General features: G+C 41.8%; 1 protein-coding gene across 2 annotated transcripts in view; it reads right to left on the bottom strand.

Annotated features, from left to right (window-relative positions):
- The window catches only part of ZDHHC15 (zinc finger DHHC-type palmitoyltransferase 15), a 136,362-nt gene extending 121,639 nt beyond the window's left edge, over positions 1–14,723 (bottom strand). Inside the window, exon 1 of one of the 2 annotated variants that reach the window (XM_069015669.1) lies at positions 14,194–14,723. The gene's annotated coding sequence lies outside the window, so the exon portion shown is untranslated. Of the gene's footprint in view, positions 1–830; positions 911–14,193 lie in introns of those variants that run through there. The other variant, XM_069015668.1, reaches the window with a different exon arrangement.
- Between the last annotated feature and the right edge of the window lie 6,005 nt (positions 14,724–20,728).

Raw genomic sequence — 20,728 nt, 5'->3', positions numbered from 1 at the left:
AAATTACAGAAGAGGCATTAGAAATCAAGACACCAAAAAGTAAAAGAAATACAGGAAGCACCTGTATGGGGAAAGAAGTGGACAAAGGAGAAAAGGAAGTTGGAAGAGTGAACTGGAAGTGGTGCAAGGGTTGCTGGACTTCAGATGGGCAACGCTGCTCATTTACAGAGCTTCAGCTGCTCTGCTGAGGAGAGAGCAGGAGTGATAGATGCATCCCAGTGTGGGATAATTCTGAAGTCAGAGAACATATGCTTTGAGTTTAATCCAACTGCAGAGTTCTGGCAAACATGCTGCATTTAGAGAGGCAAACACATCAACTTCAATTTTTTCAGCAGCTGTGCTGCCCTTTAATTCCTCACACCCTGAAGTGTACACTTGTACCCCTCTCCCTCACCTCCAAAACGCAGATCACTTAGAACAGCCCAGCCTTTCTATCTGAAGCCAACTAACAGCTCTTGCCCACTGGAATTTTCTTGGAGATATACTGTTATTTTCCACTTGTTCTGCCCATTTTCTTCTTAATTAAACACACATTGAAGTGTCTTCCTAGGAAGGCTGAGCCATACCAGCAGGAACCAAGACTCACTAGTTCAGCTGGCAAGCTCCTCCCTAGAAATCCCAAGTTATCCCAGATCCAGAGAGCCTCCTCTCTTTCACAAATTAAGGTTCTCCTCCCAGACCCACCAGTTCCTAGCTCTACTCCATAACTCCAAGCATTTCAGCATTAACTCTACCCAGTGTATCAGATCCAATTGAAGTCAGCAACACTATGAGACCACCTCTAAACACGCTTTTCCTTCCAGCCCTCAGTGGGGGTTTTACTCACACACCTCAGGTCAACTCCACAAACTCTCTCCAGCAAAGCCAAGCTGCCTTCCAACAGAAGTGAGAAGCAGGAGGCAACTTCTATACCTCTCCTCACAACCAATCAGGCTTTGGCACCAATCAAGCTCATTGGCACCAATCAAGCTCATTGGCACCAGGTTTTTTACATTCCCTCCTAATTACAGCAAACGTTCTCTTAAAGCTACAAACCTTTTAATGTGAGTAGAGTACCAGGTAGGAAAGTGGTGATGACAGTCAGTGCTGGAGCAGCCCCCTTGAGGCCAAAGGGGAGAAAAGGATGGTGTGAGAGAGGTGTAGAAAAGGAGAAAGTGTTAATTTTGTACTTGTGTTTTCTCTTCCCCTGGCAAATGAAGGACAGGAGGAGCTGCACAGAGGGGAGATATGCAGAAGGAGGGGGATGCTTTGTTTTGGGGCCGCTGGGGGAAGGAGAGGAGCATCTGGCTGAGGCAGCAGCCAGAGAGGGGTTAACCCTGCTCCCCTTCGTGGCCCATTGCTCCAGAGCCCCTCTGGCTGCTCACCCCCAGCCCTGCCTCTGCTGCAGTGAGTAGGGAGGAACATCCCACGGGGAATGGGAAGGGACAATAACCCAGAGCCTGGACTCCCCACCGCCACAGGCAATGAGGAGAGAGGCAACACTGCCTGCTTCCTGCTCCTCAGGTTTCCATTTCACACAGTTAATACCTTGCTGTAAGCATGAACTGACAGCTGATATGGAGGTGTTTCCCAGGGTTGGCCTCTTGTACAAATGCATTTATTCCCTATCTCACACAGGAATGAACTGCTGTGCATGCACTGCAGGCACCTATAAATCTTACCTGCAGGCCTGGGTTTTTGTTGGTTTGTTTGTTCTGAGCTGCTGAACTCATAGGAAGCCCCTGGCCATGGCTGGGTGCAGGAGCTCAGCACCCCTGGACTCCAAAGCACAGGTACAACTCATCAGCTCCTCATTAGCTCGAAGCAGATGTCCCACACACTCATCCCTGCCTGTGATGCCTTCGGAGCACAGAAGGATCTCGGCTGAGGCACATCTTGTGCATGCCCCCCATTCCTGCCCACCTCCAGCGCACAGGAAATTTGGCTGGCACAGAGTGGCGGAAGCGGCCTCGGTGCAGCATGACAAACAGGCTCCCAGCATTGCTTCACCAAAACACTAATTTCAATCTTGTTTATTCAGTAATGACTGCTGCCTGCTGTCGCCAAGAAGACCCAGCTCCCTTAAACACAGAAACTCTATTTGTTAAGATATTGTTTGGCTCCTCTTAAGCTTTGTATTTTGTTTTCATTTGTCAGATTGAGCACTGGTTGGCTGTATATTCAACTAGACTATGACCCCTGATTCACTCTTCCACCAATTCTCTTCATATCTCTTAATTGTCTTGAAATAGCCAGACTTCTGCATGGTAATTAATGTTACTGTGAACTTGGACACTGGAAATCCTAAAATGATTAGATTTCTGGTGGGCTGAATGAAGCAGTGCCTGCCAGTGTAATGGTATGCAGTGATCTGAGCACAGAACTTCAAACTGCTGACTCCAAAACCTGGGTCTACCTTGTTGTTCCGCCTCTGCCCTTCCCTCTGCAGAAGGAGAATCTCTCTCTTTATCTACCTACCTCCCAAGTCAGGGAATAAATTTGGAATGTGACATAAGTGCTAACACTGTAATTAGTAGGAAAAACTTTCCCTGTTCATCTCAACATATTCAACAACAGATGTCTATCACTTAAAAAAGACTAATCAAAATTTTAAAACATATATTCTGGGCAGAATATTTTTAAAACAGACCATATTCAAGATGGAATTGTCCTGACAGTGCCTGATGTAGACAGACTCAGGATAGCTCATTTTGTTTAAAATTTAAATGGAAAGTTTGTGGGACTTGCTTTTGTATTTTTCTGTTATAAATAAAAAAGTGTGTTATAAACAAAGAGATAAAAAAGAATTTTCTTAGTGCTGGTAGATTAAGACATCATTTGTAATGCCCAGGAGAGGGAAACTTAGGATTTACTGCTTTTGGATCCAAAGTGTCATGGAGCATTAAGAAGAATCCTGCAAAGCTGCCTGACCTCAGGCTTTGTGGAATTCCCTGTTCCACAGCACAATGAGGCCACAGACCTGCTCTGCCTTGCTGTAGTACCCTGAAAATGGACCCCACAGGATTTTGGCCCGCAGAGGGTAGAAAGGTGGCTGCTGTTTTGATCTCCAGTTACTGTACAGTGAAACATTCATTCATGCAGAAGAGGAGAAAGGCAAAGATCGTTGCCGAGGAAATGAGGATGAGCATTTCCTGTAAAATACAGACAGTTCACGTATAGAGAAGGACAAACCTGAAGCATTCACACAACTTCCAAGGTAAATTCCAACGAGCTTCTGGGAAAACAGAAAACAGCCCGTCATGTTCTCATAGCAAAAGTGGAATTGTCATATTTAATCAGGATTTCTTTGTGCTGTGAGACTGTAGATGCAGTAAGACAATAAATATTGCACAACAGAAAAAGTAGATATTCCATAATGTCCTATTCCAAGAGAATGACATTTCAAGTTTCAGGCTTTTTAAAGTCTTACTTTAAAAATTAAATATAAAGGGAATCTGGGTATTCTATAAATGCATATGCTGGAGCCAGGCTAAAAATATTCTTTGGATGTCCAGTTTCAAGCAAACAACCAAACTGCACTTGCATATGCCCCTGGTGTCAGCCTGTCTCTCCAAGCTTAGCAAGAATACAGCTGGGCCTCACCCATCATTTTCCAGGAGATTAGATCCCTAAATCCCAGTATCACATTTTGTAGAGTTACTGATATAATGTAAAACCAAAATTTTCCATCCATAAAGACATCAACACCCAGCTCTGCTGAAACACGGACCCTCTTGAGCTGAGGAGTATGAAATGATGCATGAGCACAGTTTTATACTCAGACAGATACACGAAATAAAATTTTTAAGGTCATCCTAGGAAAATGATACGAGTGGAAATTCATGACTGAGAAATTATCAACTAATTTCTAAGCTTTTCATGCACGTTATGGAAAACTGAATGCAGAGTTATTCAAGACGATTTGGCACTCTAGGAACCTGTGTTGCTCTTTCATGTTGCTATTTTATGTTGCTACTGAACAGCAGACAGGCAAGTCTGCAGTACCAAAGCTTGTAAGACAACTGGTCTGTCAGCCACCCCTCTGATTATAAGGCAGTGACTTTGGAGAACTGAAAATCAGCAATTGCCATGTCAGCTCTCTGCGAAGAAAAATCTGTGATTTAGGGAAATAATTAGTCACATGAAAAATATTTTAAATTTTGTAACATGACTGCTTACATCAGGAGTAGGTAGGAGTGGAGATAGTCATGAAAATGTTTGATTTTTAGAGAGTATTCGAGAGTTCTAAGGTTTCACCTTGAAAGAGGTAACAACATCTCCCGGTTTGCAGAGTGTAGGCAGTGTGCATGTGATTCCTGATACACTTCAGATAGAAACACTTACATAAGTGCCAGGTCTGGAGGAAACAAATGAGTTCCAGAACTGGCCATTTGCCAGATCTCCAGGGTTCAAGCTCTAGGTGAAATGGGAACGTGAATATGTTACAATATAAATCTTCTGGTGGTGGATGGGAAATCACTTTAGTGATCACAGAGCAGTTTCTGGTGAACAAGCCCCTGCTGTACAAGTACACTGCTGGCTCTGGCTGTCCTTTTTCTGCTGACAGTCTTGGCAGAGAAAGCGAGGACTCACTGATAAGAAGGGACTCTTATCTCCAGAGGTGGTCCTCGGGTCAGAGTTGAGGAATGTTGGCTGGATAGCACCAGAGCATGTGCTGCTGCTGCTGCCTGCAGTGTGTTTATCTGCTCCTTCCATGAGCACCTAATGCTCCATGACATAATTAGGACCAAGAGTAAAGCTACGAACGAAAAGAACCAAATATTTCATCAATGACAACAACATCAAGAACTACATTACTAAGAAATAAAACATTTTTGAACCTCAGGAGAGAATTAGAATGGAAATAAACCTTAAGACAAGAAATTTTATTTACAAGATATCAGGAAAGAATGTTTTCTTTGGGGGAGTTCTTCTCAAACTAGCAGCTGTCATATTCCTTTATCCCAGTTTTAGAGGCACAGAACCAGCCTAGATGAAAAAAGACAATTCATATACCATGGCAAAACCCACCTGTAAGAACCTTATACCTAGAGGTCATGTGGAAGTTTCTTACTGTCAAAGTTATTTGAGCAGCAGAAAAGAAATCCAGCAGAAAAAAAAAAAAAATGCTCAGCAATTGCAAACCCCATTTAATCCAGAAAGATGGAACAGGGAAACCCGAGTTATTTTTTAGCCAAGGCTGAACCATCCAGTGTAATCATCTGAGTGCCATGAAAGCAACAGGAGCTGGAAGGGTCAGAATCAAAACCCACACATGGAAGTGTCCCCCTCAGCAGGGACTGTGCTCATGGCATCTAGGGATTGCCCAGGGTATCCTGATGTGAGGTCACTGAAACAAAATTTACTTAACTGTAAAAATTTGTATTTCTTTTAAGTCACCTGTAGAAAATCTAAACTGAAATCTTCATGATTTTTAAGTTCTTGGCAATGTTTCTTCTCCCTTTTTCTCCTTCACTGAGCACAAACTAACATACACCGTGTCAGTTAAGGTCAGGCTTATCTGAGCCGTCTCTGAACTACTAATTCTTCTCTCTCCCAAAAGTGAAATCCAAACCTGTTGAAACTGGCCTCTCTTTTCACAAAACAGGATGTGAAACGAGGGCTGATAGCCCTGAGAGTAATGAAAAAAAATCAAAAGCAGTTTGCTTTTGTAATGGTGTTAACAGTCTAACAAGCTTTAATATATCAGACACTCATGGAATATTACAAGATAGTATTAATCAGGGACATAAAAATTCAGAAATTTATACTTTTGACAAATGTTGTACTTATATATAACCTATATATGTATATACATAGAAAAATCCAGTGTGCTTGTATATCAGGAATCAATTCTACCCACCTGCATATATGTGAGTTAAGTGTTCACTTTGTGCACAAAAATAACCAGCTGTCAGGTCCTTAGAAGAAACTGCCCCAAAAGGACATTATTTAACAAAAATATTCTTGTCATAGAAACCTACAGCCTATATCAGGTTATATGCAAACAGTTATTAGCTATGTAGTAGTAGAACTTTGATCACTGCTTTTGGAATTTGATAGTAAAATTTTTAAATGCTGGAATAGTTTGTTGGACTACACTTAGCAGAGTCATTAAAATACAAAATTCAACATATTCTACACACGTTATGTTTATGTCAATGAAAAGGCTACCAGGGGTTTATTTATGATTTCCTGTGCCTCTATCCCCTTGCTTGTTCTTCTGTCCCAGTGTTTGCTCTCTGATCTACACAACAAATGTTCTTCAAGGAGTCCATGGGTGCTCTCAAGTGCAATGCTCCATTTGTAAATCACTTACATCCAACTTTCTGCAGGTATTTAGCTCTGGGTATGTGGAAACACACACAGGGATGATTTCAGACACTCACATCACTCCCAGGCCATTTCATGCACACAGATGAAAAGTTCAGAACAAGCACGTTCTGTCTGAAGGTGCTGCCTGCTACCCCTGCAGCCCAACCTTGACATAATTTATAAATCTCCTGCATGTTCCCAGGGCGTTCCACGAATCCAATTGCAAATAAACAAACACAAACAGCCAATGTGGCCTTTAATACGAGATTAAAATATTTTTATGTGTTTAAATGTGCATTATCCTGTGTTGTTAACTTCTGCATACCATGGTGGTAGTTGGTGATGAAATTGTGTAAAAACTTTAATGACTTCTGTGTTGTGAATATCTGAGTTATGCAGGCTGTTTGCATCTGCCCAACCCCAGTTTTCCTTCAGAGGGACAGTTGAGTGTCCCTGAAAAGGAATGCCTGCTGTCTTACTCAAAATCAGGCATCACAGATAATAAAGACACAATTGTTTTGGACATAGAACATGAAGTGATGATTAATCCTTTCCCTGTGCATTCTTGTCAAGTGCTTACTTCACCTCCCGCTTTAGACAGTTCTCAAAAACCATCTGGCCTACAGTCCTTTTCTTTTTTGGTTGTTGTTTTGTTTTGGTTTTGGAATATGTTGCCTAATTTTTGTTAGTCATGATGAAAAGCTGAAACCAATGGTGATGAGTCTGCACCAGGTGCCTGGTATTACATCACGATAGACATTATCTTGCAAAACAGTCAAATACTTATTTTGGCTGAAGGGTTTTTTTCCAGAGCAGGACTGGATATTCTTCCCACCCACCCACATGTATTATTTTCTATTCTACTACCCAGAGGGCCATGAAGGAGAATGCCACTTTATAAACAAATAGACAGCTGTGCTCTCCTGAAAATGTAAAGTTCATTCTTTCGCTTGGACCTTCATGTACCAAAATCAGGTAAAGAATTCCCTAATTCTGTACATAATACACTGAACTGCAATTGACATAATCTTGTACAATGACAAGCACAAGCATGGTTGAAGGTAGAGAGAGATAAACAAGTAATATTATGTTCAAACCCATCCACCCCATACGAAACAGACTGTTTTGAGGCTCTTAAGCACACAGAGCCATTTGGCCACAGCCAAGAAGTGCTCCTTTCAGGAAAGGCAACACTTTGCTTTGATATATGGACTTGTCTCACAGCTAAAATGTTACTCATTACACAGACGTTGAGTTAAATCATTACAAATAAACAAGCCCATTTCCCTATCTGGGCATTCTTCTACCAAACAAAAAATAGTTTGCATTGTTTCAGGTGAAATCCCCTCCAAAGTGACTTGCCCAGATAAGAGTGTTTACTTGAGTTATTTTACCATGCAGTTATGTTGTTTTCCATCCACAGTCTAGCTGAGATCCGAGATCCAAGATCACTCTGTTGCCATTGGAGTGTGATGTCGGACCAGCACTTGCAAAAGACATTTCACCCCCCAGGGCACGATATCTCAAATATCTCAGCCATCTCTCTATAGCGTGATGGATCATCCCTGTCTTTCCTTTTTGGCTACACAGGGAACCCTGACAAACAGAAATCTAATTTTTATCTGGAACTCTGGCTAATTGCCTGCTCTCTTTTAAACTGGCTGCTGACACTAGGGAAAGCAGTTCTTCTCTGAAAAAAAAAACCTGTTAAAAGGGATCACCAGGAGTTATCTTCAGTGTCAGGGACCTTTTGTTTGCAAATAAAAGCTCTTGACTCTTTCCTTTTTGAGACCTCTGATATTTGTGTGTTTGTGTTGTACATTTTCATTAAATTCTCAGTCAATTCTTCTGCTCTGGGGCTGTATAGGAGTTGAGACACCCATTTTGTTATTCGTTCTCCTTCCCAACTGATTAAATTAGGCCTAAGCCCACATATTTTTGTAAGCCAACAGTTTTGATATCAAATAGTCACAATAGGTACACTGCTTTTAGAGCATTATTTTTATGTTTATCTTGAAATTAAATGTCTCTTTCTTTCTAAAACATTAATGAAACTCTTTGCACTATTAAACACCTTTACCAAAGGCGACTTTCAAAGGACTATGCAGTGACAGTATCATGTTTCACTGTGAAATTTGGGACCATGGAGCCATGACAGACACAGTTACACAGTAAGTTTGACCCTAGATGACAATCCAGGACAGATAAAAAGTAATCCTTCCTCTATCTTTCTGCACCTTCTTTCCCCTCTTTTCTTTTTTTTTTTATCTTTATAATGGCCTGATCATACATAAACCCAGACTATCCCACTTTCTCACAAATGTTGCGAGGTTTGTACTATGCCATTATTAGAAGAGGGGCACTGATTTCAGGACTTTCCAAACACTGTGTAAAACGAGAAAGTAGCCCAAAGTCAGAGAAACTGGTTCCCAAGCAAAGAATAAACGACTAAAAATAAAATACATGTAGCAAAAAGCACTATTATAAAAATTACAGATTTACAGCCCCAGTCTGTGATCAAAGTTCTCTAAGTTGCTATCACATAAAAGCTCTGCTCTGTCATGGAGGAACTTTACAGCTCCTCTATTGTTCTCAAACACAGCTCAGGTCAAAGAAGTAGCATAGCAAATCAATTAATGTCCTACCTGCCTCCCTCACTAATTAGAGACTCAGCCTCTCTCTCTGCTCTTGATATTTGAAACTTCTCAGAAGGTGAAGATTAAAGTAGCAGCTCTCAAACTTTTCCACAGGGTTTCCTTTTTAAGCCTTACCTTCCCTGACAAGTATGGATTCAGTTGAGGTGAAAGAGCATTAGGAAATTTTACCACCTCTGCTGCTTTTATTTATTTTTATTCACCCCTATAAACACAGTCTGTTAAACACTTCCACAAAGGAATATCTTTATTACCTGACCTCCAATTCTGGTTCTAAAAATATTCAGATAATCCATAATATTGGACCTAATTGTTGTTAAACCTAATTATTCTTGTTCCTCCCTGTTCCAGGAAATGTGGCCACAGTACACCTACAGTAAAGGTCCCATCAACAGCCCTGGTTTTGTAATCATCTTTCAGATATAAACCAGCATTGTCCTTTTTTTTCCTAAGAGAAATTCTTCAGTCTGTGTGTCTGAATTCCCACTGGACCATTGAGATACATGTTTTCTACTCTTTCTGCTGGTCATTCCACTCTGAACAACGAGGACTGTATGTTCTGTCATTGTTATTTGGCTTCCTATATTTTCCATATACCAAGAGTATGGTCTAGCAAAACTTTTAAATGCCTTTCCTTTTACTCCCTCTTTGTTTCAGGCATGGGGACCATCCACCAGTACTAGGGATCTAATCCAATTTAATTATTAAACATGCAGGTTTTTGTTTCCATTACACAACTTCTCTGTGTGTAATAGAAGAATTTGCTCTGTGTTGGTACAGCTTCTTGGACGAGCACATGATTTGCATATTCACACACAATTAAACGCAACACTGGACTGAACCCTGCACATGTGTGTATCACACACGGGTGAGGCTTCTGTGCACATGAAAACTGCTCTGGAGTGATGCAGAGTATGATGGCACCTGGTAAACGCCTGGCTATACAAACCCCAGAGAGGAAAGCAGGAGTGCTTTGGCAGGGATTCTGTGTTTGGAAGGGTTAATCCAGAGCTTCACTCTCCTTTGAAAACAGCATTTAAGAGCCATATCACTCACCCGGACTGTGCACTTGCAGCATTCACTGAAGCCAGTGGGAGTCACGGCTTCTCCCAGCAGCGAGCCACACACACATAAACTAAGTTAAAATATATTGTTTACATACTGCAAACCTAATAATTCACAGAACCCCTGGCATGGTACCGCAGGATTTTCCCGCAGACACAGCCACTTCTCCAGAGCTAGTTTTTCATGTCTTGGTAGCAGCTGACCCACGAACCATTTTCAGACAAAAGTCAGTGTTTTCTTAACCTGCCCGTGCCCCACTGTAAGCGGTCCGGGGAGCAGCTGCGCTCCGAGCCAGAGCCCTCGGGAAGGAGCCGCGGCTCCCGGCGGGGCCGCTGGGATTTGGGCGCTGCCAGCGCAGTGCTCCCTGCCGGGCTCAGCAGCGCATCCCGCAGCGTTCGCTCGGAGCAGGCGCTGCCCGGCCCCAAAATGTGCCCAGAGCTGCCTCTGCTCTATGTGCTCATCCTTTCAGGGCGTTTATCAAGAAGCTGAGTAAGAATAGCAAGCAGAGCACAGCAGGGTAAAGATTATTCCTGACAAGTCTCACATGAGCTATTCTTTTTTTTTTTTTTCTCAGATTAGATGATTTTTAAATTTTTTAATGTGTTTTATTGCTATAGGTTTCTTCCCTCCTTCCTGATTTTCAGCTATCTAGAATTTTTTTTGAAAGTACATTAGATTGAGTCAACCCCCAAAATTTATCTCAGCCTCAAAAATCTTAACAGGTTCCAAGTACCAACATGGTACCAAGTACCAACCATGTTGGTTGACTATTAGTTTTAACTGGACTCTTACTCATGGCAACCTTTAGGTTAGGAACAAATTGTTCCCTATGCAGGTGCTGAGGCCCTGGCACAGGGTGCCCAGAGAAGCTGTGGCTGCCCCTGGATCCCTGGAAGTGTCCAAGGCCAGGTTGGATGGGGCTTGGAGCACCCTGGGATAGTGGAAGGTGTCCCTGCCTGGGGCAGGGGGTGGGAGGAAGTGAGCTTTAAGATCCCTTCCCACTCAAACCATTCCATGATTCTATGAAACTCTCACTTAATGGTCCAAATTGATTTCAAGTGTATGAGGTCCAAACTGGAATAACAGTTTTAAGAAGCTGGTGGGGCCTTCATGCATTAAACCAGAGCTAGGGAACAGTTAGCAAAGGCTTCTATTACCCAATATTTAAGATGAATGATGTAATTCCATCATAAGCTAATAAATAATTGATATCTAGAGGGAAATTCTGATGTCATTATCAAAAACACAAGTCTGTCCAGTTATCTTTTTCTATGAGTAGTTTTTAGACAGAAAAGTGAATTTTAATTCTAGCTTTTCCTAAATCTTTCTTAGATGACACCTCGAACAGAACAAAATGTTTTAATAGAAAACAAGTAACTCGAGCAAGATGATTGCATAATTATAAAACATTCTGATTTTCCAAAAGCAGATGGAAAAAGCTTATACTGAAAGACATTATTCAGGAAATGTTAGAAACATCTCTTCTATGAATTTCACATTGAAGGAAACATAAAATGATATAATGAAAAAGGACAGAATCCAATTATTCTAATATTTTATTTGTCAGAAGCCAATTTTAGGCATTCCAGGGAAAGGCAGAAAACCAATTCTGAACAATACAGAGACTCAATGGACTCAAAGTTAAAAACCTGAGCAGGTGTTGGAAAATTGTATCTGCCCTTTTTTCTGTTTGTTGTCCAAAAATGCAAATTGCTTTTTACCAGAAACCTTCCAGCTACATTTTAGCTTGAGACAATTTAGCATCTACTCATGCTAGTGCTGAGAGAGAAAGTCATCAATGTCAGCACACAGCAGTCTGGATTTTATAATCACACGTCTCTCAACATCCTTCTACATAATGCACAGGACCAGGTAATTACAGCACAGTTTTTTAAAGTCTCATAATTAAATAAAATTAGGATAGAAAAAATAGGGACATAAGGAAACTTATGTGTTGGGGCTGCCAAATATGGATAATTGGCCCCATTTTCTTTAGTAACTGAAATATGTAAACACCAAAGCTATAAGAAATCAGCCATTTCTACTCATATGGAAGATTCCTTAAAATTTAAAAAGTATCTCTGCTTTGTTAATGGTATAAACAGTCAGAGCTATGAAGTCCAGGAGCCTAACATCAGAATTCCAATTTGCACAGTCCTGAGCAGAATCCTTTCCTTGTTACAGACACTGTACCCAGTCTTCCAAATTAAACCAGCACTATTTTCTCAATTCCTATGTCCAGCCAGTGCTGTTAAAAGGTTGGTTTTCTCTGTAACCTGTTGCTGCTACAGGATGGGGCTGTTTACTGGAGAGGGGAGCAAGAGAGCCACTAACAGTAAGTGGAGTTTGATCTGAGGTTTCATCCAGCATCCATCACAGTCAGCCCCGTGCTCCTGTGCCACGTGTCCCCCTGACAGGAGCTGTGCTCAGAGCTGGGGGCCTGGGCACATCCTCATACCTGCACAGGCTCCAGCTGAGCTCACAACTCCCCTGCATGGGCTGGGCAAGGAACACTTCTAGTCCTGAACACTCGCATCCTTCCCCAAACACATTCCAATCCTGCCCTCCAGTACCTGTGTGCCACTCCCATCTCGGGTGGGAGCACAGCATCCTCTGCACTTTCTCTTCTGGGCCTCATTTAAAACCTCTCTCTTTTTATTATTAAATGAGTAAGAGCAGAAGAATGAAACTACAGAACTCACATCCTTCAATACCTTTCCAAAAATCCCTGTCTCACCTGGCCTCTTCACTGGACATTAACTAGCCTTTGTTCCCTGCTGCTTTAGTGCATTTTAGGTGGTTGAGGCAGGGGTCCAAAGTGCTCACAGGAGCATCTGATGTAGCTTTGTACCTAAATAGACAAGTGGAAGAAAACCAGGACTATCAGAGTGGAAAGACTGGTATAAATCTAAAAAGACCACCAAATTTCTCTTTTTTTCTGTAACTATGAAAGAAGTGGGATTCCTATATTCTGGCATTCACCTAAAGTTGTTGCACTGTACGTTTTGGCAGATTTTAATATGGCACCTGGTCATCATTCCAAAGTTTTCTGCCCTATAGATCACCCAAGAATTTCAAAGGAAGGAAGCATATTCATTCTTCCATATATGAAGCTGAATCTTTTTCTTGCAAGTGTGTTAAACATACATTTTCCATTCTGGGTGCTTTATTTCATTTCCAGAGCTGAACAGTCTCAGTTATCCACAATATCTTGCATCCGTTTGGGAATTGCTTGCACAAGATTCCCCTGATGACAGTTCCCATTAGCACACATTCATTTACACATATTTTTTTTTTTTTTTTGGCATTTGTGAAATTCCTTTCTTCAAGTAAATATGAAAGGTTATTCCTTTAATAGTCCCTTCCCCACAGGTAGATAAGTCTATTTCAGGGAAGCTGTCGCTCAGCATGACCACGAGATCAAAGGGGCTGCAGCAGAAAGACAATCTCTGAATCTGTGAGGGGTCACTTGTCCCCTAAGCCCTGGCTGATCCAGGTCCATCCCAACCATTCTGACATTGTGGCTGGAAGAGTGGGATTGCCAGGAATGCTGCTTCAGGTCAGCTTACATACGAATCAGTCACTTCATAAATTAATGCAAAATTTATTTGATCAGTGTAACCTCCTTCTCCCGGGCACTAAAACACACAGAAAACCTTGGCTAGTGCCCACAGGTACAGTGAGATTATTAACCACACATTCACCCAAAGTTTGCTCTGTGGCCAACAGCACATGTCAAACCAGAACTGATTCCTGGTCCCTCTGAGGACACAGTGCTGACAGTGAACTGAAGGCAGATCCTTCCTGTAAGGCTGAGTTACTGGAGTTGTGGCAACCAGAGCAGGGTCTATAGGAGAGAGGAAGTTCTAGTTCCTAATTTCTGTGAGAATGGATATCCCATCAAGGTATTCACTTCAAACCTGTGGGAACCTCATTGGGAAGGGGGAAGTTTTTTCTGAATGAGATCTGAACCCGCTGACATACATGGAGTTTTGTCTGAGTGAAAACCAGCAGTTTTAGCCTCTTTCTGTATTATTTATATTAATATGTAGTAAAAACAAGAGGTATCTGAAAGGTGGCTCAGGGACAAATGGTTTAATAACTACTAGTTCACAGATAAGGGTAAAGAATACACTGAATTTATAAAACCTTTCAGTGTTCAAAAAAATCAAATCCTTACCTGTATTATGGGGCACAGCAGTTTCTGCTCCAAATGAGAGCTGAGCCTCCTCATGAAATGCAGTATCCTGCCTCAGGAAGGAACAGTCTGGAAGCCCAGTGCCAGGTGAACAGCCCTAGACACTGCTGTCTTTCCTTGATCACTACACAGTGTCCCCCATTGGCTTTGGACAGAAAGGGTGATACTTGGAAGATCTTAAAAAGTCCTTGGCATAGAGCAGAATTAGGGCCAGTCAGACTCTGCTGCCCTCAGTACTTTGTGTTATCCCAGCTTTAGAGGTCTGTCTAAGCACCAGGCACCCTGAGAGACAATTCAATTGCCCAATTTGCCTGTAGTTTTCTCCTTTCTATAGCTGAGCCTGAGCTGGGAACTCAGCTGCAAGCATTTCAACATTGATGATTCACTGTTTGAAGGACCTCCAGGGAAGCCCTGCAGTACCTCCAAAGTTTTCACCTCTGGCTTCTCTTGGCTTGCAGGTTTATTACCCATCAGGGAGTCGAGAGGTGTAATACATCAAAACACAACCTAAATTCCAGGCTCATACATGTGCTGATGGACCCTGGAGCTCCTAATTATAGTCACATATTTGTATCAGCTGAATGAGATGCTAAATCAGCCTTCATCCCACTCTGTGCCTCTGCACAAAGCCACAGCTGATGTTGATTCTCAACTGGATGAATGGGAGGGGGTACAGGAATATCCAGCTGTTGTGCATTTGACTCAAGAAATCATTTCGTTTCTGATGTGCAAAATGATGAGAATAAAATAATGGGAGCAAAATATTCCCCACCCTGTGATTTGCAAAAAAATTGCTAATGACTTCAAACCTAAGGCTCTAATGAAAGGACAATAATGGCAATAATAATGGGAAATATTGTTTAAAAGCAAGCCTTTTTTCAATCAATGCACATCTCTACACTTTGTTTCCTCCTTGGAAGTTTGGCCAAAACAAATCTTCCTAAAGTTAATTTGTCTCAGGAGTAAAAGGGTCGATGCAGCATTACATGTTCATGCTCTGGATTCCAATAAAAGAGATGTTACCATAGCAAAAAGTATTGTTGCAAAGACAACACACACAATGTAAGATTAAAGAAAAAAATCTCCAGAAATATTTACAATGCTCAACAGTAACATAGGATACTCTGTCCTAATTACATAAGAGGAGAGTGTGCTGCTGCTGCTGTGATAGCCCCACTGTGATGAAACAGGCTGGCTCCTTTAAGACTCATTTTTCAAAAGGCAAATTTCTAAATTATTTGGGTTTTTTCAAAGTCATATAAATTACTTTTTAAATTATGTACATCATAATGGCCTGAGGCTTGTCAAGGATTAGAAAAAAGACTTATTGTGTAAGATCTGTACATAAATTGTAAAAAAAGGCAGGTCATACCTTATAATCTGGGTTAATTTCAGGAAACAGAGGAATGAAGGGGAAAAAAGGCTGAGAAATATGAATGGAAAGACAAGGCAGCAGAAATCTGAATAGAGATGCTCATGCAGGTTGTCATGTCAGCATTGTTCAGCAAGCATTTTGATACAAGGTAGTTTGGAAAGTTTCAAATAATAAACTGGGAGCTTTGTGGACTTTCTTAGACACCTCAGAAGACGAGAGAAAGCATGGAAATGATTGCAGGAGCAGACTCCCACGTGGGAAAAGCTTGCACTGCTGGAAAGTGAAGACAGCTGTAAATGATGCAGCACCAGCTGAGACACAGAACAAGTGGAAGAGAGAAGAGCAAGACAGCAGAACGTGTGAAACAGGGTGAAGAGCCAGGAAAATGATCTAAGTAGCAGAGTTTGAAGGGACTGTGTGAGGGTGAGGCTGCTGAGAGCAGGGCAGAGGGGAGGGCTCTGCTTTGGTAAAACCTGAGCCGAGGGGAGCCCAGAAACACCTCTGCACATGAGGGCACCTGGTGATGGACAGGGCAGGGCCTCTGCATGCCCTGTTGGAAGAGACAGAAGGATTTCAGCAGAGCCAGCCTGTGCCAGGCTACAGAAGAGATGGCCAGGCTGAGAAAGAAACCAAGATGCAGCCTTTAGCAACAGGACAATGCTGTGTCTGCTCACGGGAGCAAAAGGAAAGGGGAACGCAATAGAAAATGTAAAGGCAGGGACTAGGATTTGAGGGAAATGGACTAAAAGGGGCAACAAAACTGTAATGTGCAAAAGCAGGGCGTGTGAGGGGAGGAGAGTAGCAAAGGAGTTCACTGAAGAGGGCAGTGATGAGATGGGAGATGGGAAAGTGGTGTGGGAGGCACAGTGAAAGCTGTAGGTTGATGGCAAATAGACATAAATGAACAGTTACACACCACAAGATATTAAAATAATGTTTAAGTTCTTAATTAACCATCATAAGATCTTTGACTTCACAACATAAGGATTATTTCAATAGTTTGTAGAAAGAAGAAGGGTATTTATGGTCTTGAATAAATCCTTTAAAATGCTTACACTTCAAATCAAATGTCATGAGGCAGAATTCCACCCCTCCAGGTGGTCGGTCTGCCAAGGATACACAACACACTCTGCTTGATTTGCCACTAGAAAGAGATGGAGAAACAAACCTCCTCTCTGGGTTTCAAGTGCAGAGGTGTAGTGGTTATTGATGCACATGAGGGAAGCTTCATGGTCTAATTTAAGAAATGTTGAGGCTCAAGACGAGTGCACAATCAATGAAAAATTCAAATTACTCTCCCCTGAGCATGTTAAAATTGTCAATTTTCTGATTCAAAAATAAAGTCCTCACCTCCTCACTGCAGACCATGGAAACACCAAAATGTCTCAAAATTTCTTGGGTTTCTTACATATACATACTCATGGCCATATTTACATTCATACCTACACACAGCCCTGGGAATTGGGTAAACAATATCTCCTTTATTTTTTTGTTCCTAATTGCAGCTGGAGAAATAGCTGAGGATTTTAGAGTAAACTCTCAAAAATATTTGCCCAAGGCAGACAGCATGGAAAATTTTGGCCCAAATGATTTAAGTTTGGCAAAGCCATAAGCAATAGAAAACAGGATCTTATAATAGCAAGTGCTGGGCAGCCTCATGGCAGACATCACGATTTGTGCTGCTTGTAAGACTTCATTTTCGTTAATAGGAGCTGCATGGCAGGGCTGGAATACCCTGGGGCTTCCTGTCTTTAATTTCCTTTGAATATAATCTTGGTCTTAAGCCTTCCTTCCTAAATAACCTCTGTCTTTAATTTATTTTTTTTAAGCAAATTACAACTTAACGAGCACACATTCTCATAAGGCAGAGCCTCTAATTATCAAAATGACAGTGCTGCTCAGAATCTGAATTTCACACTCATTCAGTGACCAATTCCACAGGTCAGTAAATAATTACACACCATCCTTGCCAAAAAATAATTAAATAGGATATTATAATGCATCGCCGTGTACACCTACACCTTGCATTACTTGGTCACCTGGATGATTCTTGCAGAGGAGTTTTGATGAAGGGAGCAGCAGGGAGGTGCAGATGTGCAGTCCCACCTGGCCACACAATTAATGACCACTGAGAAGGTGTTTCTCAGCCTTTATTGAGGCACAACTGTCACAAGTTCATGTAAGAGACACCAGGGTGTAGCTCACCACTCTTGGATACATCAGGCAAAATTACTCTGCTAGAAATAATTTTATATTACTTGTCTTGCTGGGAATAACTTTTAGATCCTTAGAAAGGGTGGTGTCATTTTGTAGGATTGGCTTTGCAGGTCCTCTAGAGTTGCAGTACTTACATGTTTCTTCATCCTCTGATCCGACATAGAACTGTCACTGGTTATGAAGCCAAGGACTTTCAAATTTAAACCAAGTTTGTTGCAGAGTCCTTAACTCCCAAACCTCCCAGGGCAGTACAGCTTAAGCTGGGATATGGCATTTGGAATGCCAGTTGCTTTGGGCCTCTGTTGCAGCATTAGTGCTCAGAAATTCCTGCATAGTTTCTTTATGCTGCTTAAAGAAATGTGCCCGACGCTGACCCTAAATGCCCCCCATCATTAATCCCTGTGTTTCCATTGTTACACACATCCCACAGCCATACCTGAGGGGCTGACATCCAAGCAGTGAACCAAGGAAAAGTGGGCACTCCTTAAACTGTTGGGTAGTTCTGAGACCACCTCCTCTCCATGACCCATCTCCTCACCCCCCATTTTTCTCTTTGCTACCACATGTGCAAACCCATGTTATGTTTAGATCTAAGTGGAAAGGAGCCATTTTCATGGTGTTCCCCCTTTGCAAAGGCTGTCAAGAAGGTTTTAATTTCTTGTTCTGGTTGCAGACTGCCTGGGGTGGCTGCAGGCTGCGCCACTAGACCCTCCTAACACACTTCTTAGTGGCCAGAAGCCTCCAGTAGTTACCAACTTCAGACCAATTTGAATTAGAACAGAATATTTCTTATTCCTATGCCAGTTTCCTTAATTTAACCATACAGCTCCTTTACAATGTATTTTTAAGTTATTCTTTGTGTGATTTTAGGGGTTTCTGTATATAAAAAAACCCACATGGCTTTTCTTTAGTGATTAAAACAAGTATACAGCAATATCCTTTGAAAAACAGCTGCCAGTTGTTTCAAGTAGTTGTTCAGAGTGAAAATGAGTCTAAAAATCGTAAATCGTTCCTATAATTAATCAGCAAAATTATACAACAAAGCTTTTAATCCCTGCTTTGAATATGAATGAAAATTCCTGAAATACTTGAGTTGCCTTATTCAAGGTAAAGACCTGACTCGAGGAAAATTGATCCATCTTGAAAGCAAACTAGAAAATAAGGGCTACACACATCTTCATGTGTGTTATGCTAGTCTAAGTAAAAAGATGACTAACATCACCCTAGATTCAACTTTCCACAGCAATTAGCTAAAGTATCTCAATTTATCTTTCCCTGACAGTTTATGATTTTAAGGAAATTTGAGATGTTTGGGTTGTTGGTTTTTTTTTTTCCTTTTAATGGACATTTTAGCACCATCTGCTGGTGTTAAAACTTGCTCTGGAAACTCAACACCAGCTTCCTCCTTCATTTTAACTTCTTTAAGGCCTACTTCTGGCTCTTATTAGGAAAGGTTAATTGCTTGCTTTTCTACTAGAGATCCCAGGATTGCATAAGTAATTCGGCTGAATGAATCATCCAGATGGAGGATACCTTCTGAGGCCATAGATCAGTAGCAACACACTATTAAAGAAATACCTCATCTTCAGCTATATCCAAGGATAAATGCAATTGGTTTTCACTGTGTGAAAAATGACAACCACCAGCCCTCGTTCCTTAAGAGGTAATAGAGTTTTTTCCATTGATTTATTCGGGGTTGATACTGGTATTTAGACTACAGAATGATGCTGTGATATTGGACATTTAATGTCCGGGTGCACAGTGAAAAACTGACCTGCCAGAATCACCTCTGACTGTATCCAGTTATATTATTACGTGACTTATTCCATCTGATTCATCCCACTTGCTTTTTTATTCCCTTAGACTGCTTCTGGCTCACAGCCAGTTCCTTCCTCTTTCAGAACCTCTCAGGGCACAGATAGTCTGAAAGCACTTCAGGAAATGGTCCCCATTAGGTCTCAGCTGCCTTTGTGCAGCTCCTGTCCTGAATCCATGAAACACCTTCAGTACAAGTGTGATCTCTGCCTTGCTGAAGCCAAGCTCAGAGAATTCCTCTCTACAGGACTTGCCAAATGCCTGGGTTTGAGTGACAACATCACAAAGCAGTAAGAAACCTGCCATGCACTTCATGGTCTCTGCACAGGAAGAGATTATCTGCCCATTGGAGTTTAGGCAGGTCTAGCAGGTAAATGTGCCAGGGCAATTTCAAGTTGTTCACATCAGTGACTCCTGTGACATGAAAAACTGGGAATGGACCTGGGGGTCATTTTTTCAGTCTTCCCTTTCAATACTCAGCATGACTTTTAGTGGCTGTACTTCAGTCTCAGCTCCCACCCACCACCATCCCAGCCTGTCTGCACATCTCTCACACCCCTTGCTCTAAGGAATACACTCCCTCCCTCAGCTCTCCTCTGCAGCCATCAGTTTCTCTTCTCAATTGACCTTTTGTTGTGCTGGGAACTCCTCCTTGCAGAGTACCCATGGTTTAAAGCTGAATTTCAGTTGTCTGAACCTTAATAGGACACAGAGGAACAATCTCTCATAAAAGTGCATTCCAGATTGCTGGGGAAAGCTGATGTAAAAGCAGCTGACAGGATGAAATGCCAGTTTACCAGCATGGGGTGTCAGGATGTTATGGGCCAGCAACAGGGCTGGGAAAGGAGTTCCTTGTCCAGCTGCAGGGCTATGGGCATCTTCCCCTACAGATACCAGTAGGCTCCAGTACAACTGTACCTTGCCATGGTCAACTTTGGCAGCAGTTGCCCCATGGAATCTAAATGGCCACGAGACAATTAATTATCTTTTGCTTCCAGTCACACAGATAAAATTAAGCAAAGCCCAAACCTTGCTTGCCCATAAATTCTCTATCCTAGACAGTGACAGAAGGCTTTTCAGATAGATGTTGTTGGCTAAGTTTTCAAAGTT

The sequence above is a fragment of the Aphelocoma coerulescens genome, chromosome 4A (genome assembly GCF_041296385.1).
Source record: "Aphelocoma coerulescens isolate FSJ_1873_10779 chromosome 4A, UR_Acoe_1.0, whole genome shotgun sequence".
NCBI lineage: Eukaryota > Metazoa > Chordata > Aves > Passeriformes > Corvidae > Aphelocoma > Aphelocoma coerulescens.
This window is presented reverse-complemented; position numbering and strand designations above follow the sequence as displayed.